Here is a 4,989-nt window from a genome sequence, read left to right on the forward strand (position 1 = left end):
TGTCTCTCCCTCCCCCCCGCATCAACTGGACGTATGATCTGAACAGTCTGTCTGACACAGGCTACTGGGAAAGGGGAGATAGGGGCCCTGCAAAAGTAAGGAAGTCCCAGACTTCATAGATGGCAGAGAAACCTGGTTAAAAAGACGATTCATGAGCTATAGAACTCCAGCCATCTAAGGAATCCATGCAGCTTGCCGGTGCTGAGCTCACTGGTTTCTCCATGAACACAGTCAGCGGGGTTTACTTCGAAGTAAAACGCGTATGGGCTTGAACTTCAGGGAACTCCAGGGGAATGTGCGGGATGGGTGTGTGGAGGGGAAATGCCTCCCCTCCCCCTCCCCACATAGGTAGTGCCCCCCGCCTCCCTTTCTACTGGACCGACACCACTCGCACGATTCTCTGTACCTGCGGCTGCAGCAGGCAGGTTGGGGTTGGGGATGGTTAGTTGCTCGCCTGGACAACCAACCCGGAAGACACAGCCAGAGAGAGGGGGAGGGAGGGAGGGGGAGGGGTAGAGAGAGTGTGTGTGTGACGCCACTCGTCGTACGTGTTTCTATTTCTGTACCTGACTTCGCCCGCTTGTTGGAAGACTGCGAGGGGGCTGCAGCGGCGGCAGCGGCAGTAGCTTGGCCATCCGCGCAGCCCGATCGGGCCCCCTCCAGTCCGACTCGCTTTCCTTGGCTGCCGCTCCTCCCTGCCTGTTCAATCCCCCCTCCCCGTCTCTCTCCCTTCCTCCGATGCTGGCACTGAGAAGCCGTTTTGTGCTGCCGCCGCCACTGCAGAGGACGGAGAAGCGTCCTGTGAGACCGCCTATGGGGGCTGCTGTGAGCAGATCTCGGATCTCCGGCCTGGCAGAGGCGGCTTTCCCGCCCTGGCGCTCCTCGGGGACGATTTGGTCCATTCTCTCCCCCCCCCATGACCGTCTTTGCTCCGTGTTTCGGACCACGGGTTGGCAGTAGCCTGGCTTTCTGTTCGGCCTGGGCCCGTTGGAGGGTCACGTTCAGCAACTTGGGTTCAGTAGTGGGGCCCGCAAGCTTCGGGCCGCCATAAATGTGTTGGCCTTGAAGGAGCCACCGCCGCCGGACTCTTTGTCCTTTGGGGCGGCAACGCAGGCCGAAGAAGAGGCCGGGGAGCCCTCTCTGTTGCCGGCAGGGAAGGTGGACCAGAGCGGCGTTTTATTCAAGAGCCGAGGGGAAGGCGGCCCGCGGGGTGGGGGGGGGGCGAGGGAGAGAAAAGACAGAACTGAATGTCGCCTTTGGGGTTTGTTGCCCTCCGGATCTGCAGACAAAGAGCGAAACAGAAAGGGGGGGGTCTGAGATGCCGAACGGGTCGTGCAATCGGAGAGAGCAGGCGGAGGCGAGAGAAAGTTGGAAGCGCTGGAACCGGGTTAGCGTGTCCCCTTTTCCCGGGAGAGCAAAGAAAAAAAAGGGGGGGGGGCAGATGGAAGGAGAGAAAAAAGATGCATGGGGGAGAGGGAGAGAAAGAGAGAGATCTCTCCCCTTCGTATTTGTATTGCTGCGAGGTGATCTATTAGGAAGTCTTTTTTGCAGGAGATAAGAGGATCTCCAACGCGGGATCGGAACGCAGTACCACTCGAAAGTCTTGGGGCGGGTGGGTGCAGGTCTCTCGCAGTCCCCTAAGCCCGGAGAGGAGACCGAGGAAGGGCCGAAAGCTAGCTTTGGCGCCAGGATCCAGGCCCAGAGGCCGAGCCTTCCGCGCGCGGGTCCACAGAGGCTGGGGCGTCCGCACCTCCAGGCTCAGGTCCTGTGATTCCAGGCCTGTCTCAGAGGGAGAGAGAGTCCTGGCTGGCTTGCCTGCCTCCCGGTTCATTAGCTGCTGTTTTTTAAAGTCTCTCAAATGGAGATAAATGGGGCTCCGATCTAAAGAGGCGAGGGGGGCAGAATCCAGCCGGGCGTAAATAAAAGAGTCCTTGTGACGGCCGTTCGTGATGGGGTTCGGGGTTTTCTCCCTCTTATCGCAGACTCAGGTGCCAGTGCCGATCTCCAAAGGCGCAACTGACTACACAGTCGCTCAGAGAGAGGTGTGCGGGCACGCGCACGCGCCACCGGGTGTAGGGAGGAGGGTTCGCCTCCAAAGTGCGGCATCATCTGTCCATCACACTGAAACAACCAGAGGTGCAATTCAAGGGGGTCCCTAGTCCCTGGAGAATAAACACTATAAAGCAAGTAAAACGCATTTGGGTAGTACAGGAGAATGAGAAATGGTTGTTGTTTTTTTGCGGGGCAGGGAACCCAGTCCTGATCATACAGATCATTTACGGAGAACAAAAGTTTTGCGGCTCAAAAAGCTTTTCCTTAAGATACATCTGCAAGAATACCTGTAAGCAAGAGAGCTGTTATATATATAGTCCCAGTAAAAACTGAGCAGCTCTCTTTACTGGTATACACACCCCTCCGCACCCTTTTTCTAGGTCACACACACTGAAAATCCAGTCTAATTCATCGACGCTTTAGGAACATATTCTGCACAGTGTACTAAAACAGTATCCTCCCCCCGTCGCCGCCTTCAGTCTGGCATTCGGAGTATATGGATCGCCTCCGCGAAGGCTCGTAGCAATCCATTCCTCTCCCCCCCCCCCACGAGGATCTAGGGCGGGAGGCTCGGTGGGAGAGGGAGCGGGCCGGTTCTTTTGGCACTTGCAGAGATGTCAGGGATTGGAGCCGCCTGGCTGCTGCGGCAGTGCTGCAGTCTGCTGCCCATTCAAGCCGACGCGCTCTCCAGAGAGGACTTTAATAAAATTGACAGAATAGTTGTTTAACCAGCCGTGTGAAGCGGCTTGAGTCGCAGCCCCAGAAAATTAGTTAAGCGGCTTCACCCGGCGGTCCTTGTGCCGGTGAGTTTCCGTGCCGAGGAGGGAATTAATTAGACACGAGGGCCCCGCGACACCCAGAAGCCCGGCGCTTTCGCTCCCCCTACTCCGTCTCGTTTGCAGCCAGGCATTTAATAACAAGCCCACCCTGGCAACAGCAGATCTGCTCGGAGCAAAGGGCTTACGAAGCAGATGACTGGGAACGCGTTCACGGGGGAAGAATTTGTGGCTTCCTCGCTACAATTAGGCACGAAGTGTGTGTGTGTGTGTATGGGGGGGGGGAAGGATCTGATCTCTCTTAAATATCAGGGGCGGTAGTCTGTCGTTGCGCGAAAACGGTAGGCTCTTTTCTCTGTTAGGAAGAATTCAGAGGAAAACCCCCCCCCCCCATTAAATCGCCTGGAGAGGTTACTTGAGCAGAACCAGCAATATGTAAAACGGGTTGTGTGTGTGTGAGGCAGTGAGAAAATATTTTTTTATTAGGGTCGTCAACGTCTGGATTGGAAGGAAGGATCTGGCCATTCGCTCCGGAGCAGGGAAGAGGCGCGGGGAAGCAGCGCTCTTCGGCTAGGCTCTCAAACGCGCGCTAATCGCGACACCCGGAGCCGAGCGGCGCTGAGTCCCAGGGGCATTAATGACAAGGCGGAGAAGCGGGACTCTCCGGGGAAAGGGGAGAGGCAGGCGCGGGTCCGTGCGCCAAGCGGGTAGCTCTCCAGAACGGCAAACAGAATGGGAGAAGAATCCTGCGCTGCGAGACTACCAGGGTAGACATCGGGTTGTTGTTTTTTAAGTGTCGGTTTTTTCTCATTTATTGCACCGGCGCGCGTTTTAATACGTTGCCAACGTGCCAGGGGAAGAGCTCTCGCGAAGGGTGTCCCCGGTTCGAAGGCCGAGAGGGCCGCAGGAGAGAAAGAGGCTGCAGGCCAAGCGGCGAGCCGGCTGGTTGGCGGTGGGGAAGCTGCGGAGTAACCTGACACGCGGGGCTTCAGGGGAGTTTCCTCCTGGGCAGCCTTGGGGTCTCTCTCCCTCCCTCTCCATAAATCAAGCCGCTTGATTAATCTTTACAATTTGTCTTTTAAAACAAACAAGGGCGAATTATCAGCTCGTTAACTGCGATTTTATCACCTGTCCAAAGCAAACAGCTTCACCCCCCCTCCCAAACCGCCGCCCCCCCCCGCAGTCTTGCTGAATGCGGGGAAGGGCAATAATTAAAAGGCTGGTATTAGCGCAGAGCAAATCGTTATGAAGGTGCTGGTTTGTTGTTGTTGTTTTTTTTTAAATGCTGGTATTATCAGAAAGGCGATGGCGGCATGCAGGGGAGGGACAATGACGGGATGCTTGAAGGTCTCGGTTTGGTTGCCGGGAGGTTTGCAACGGGCGATGGGCAATGCTTGTGGGCCTATATGAATCAAAAGCACGCACCATTCATCTTGGGCTGTGTGTGTGTGTCAGTGCGTGTGTGCATGTGAAGCGTCTAACTTGAAAAGGCTGGAAAGAGATCTTTTTTGGGGGGGTCGAAGTAAAGTTTTTCTGAGGTTAAAGATTTATTCTTGTCTTTGAGATTCTCCTGGGAGAATCCATGTTTTTATATTTCCCCCTTTGATCTCGGGAATGAAACCGTTCCGTGTGCCCAGTGTTATTTTAAAGATCGCCTTGTCGTGAAGGCAAAAAATAAAATAAAATAGGAGAAGACATCCTCCAGCTGAAGGGTCAGTCTCTCTTCAACGCACCCAGCCGTTGCAGGTTCTCCGTTGGGGGCAGATCCTCAGGCCTCCCGCCGCCTCGACCGCTCTCCAGCCCGCCTGGCCTTTGTTGGACACCCCTTCTCCCTAGTCCGAGGTGGCGATCCCAGACTCCGTCCCTGGAGCTGTGTGTGGACGGGGGAATCTTCCGCTTTTTCGTGGTGTGGAACCGCGGCAAGACTTGCCTGGCTGCTTAGACGAGACAAAGTGCCTGAAGCGCTGGAGGAGAGGGGGGGGGGAGTAAGAGATACTCCCTAGTCCGAGGTGGCGATCCCAGACTCCGTCCCTGGAGCTGTGTGTGGACGGGGGAATCTTCCGCTTTTTCGTGGTGTGGAACCGCGGCAAGACTTGCCTGGCTGCTTAGACGAGACAAAGTGCCTGAAGCGCTGGTGGAGAGGGGGGGGGGAGTAAGAGAT

The sequence above is a fragment of the Gekko japonicus genome, unplaced genomic scaffold, assembly GCF_001447785.1.
Source record: "Gekko japonicus isolate JY-2015 unplaced genomic scaffold, Gekko_japonicus_V1.1 scaffold69, whole genome shotgun sequence".
Lineage (NCBI taxonomy): Eukaryota > Metazoa > Chordata > Lepidosauria > Squamata > Gekkonidae > Gekko > Gekko japonicus.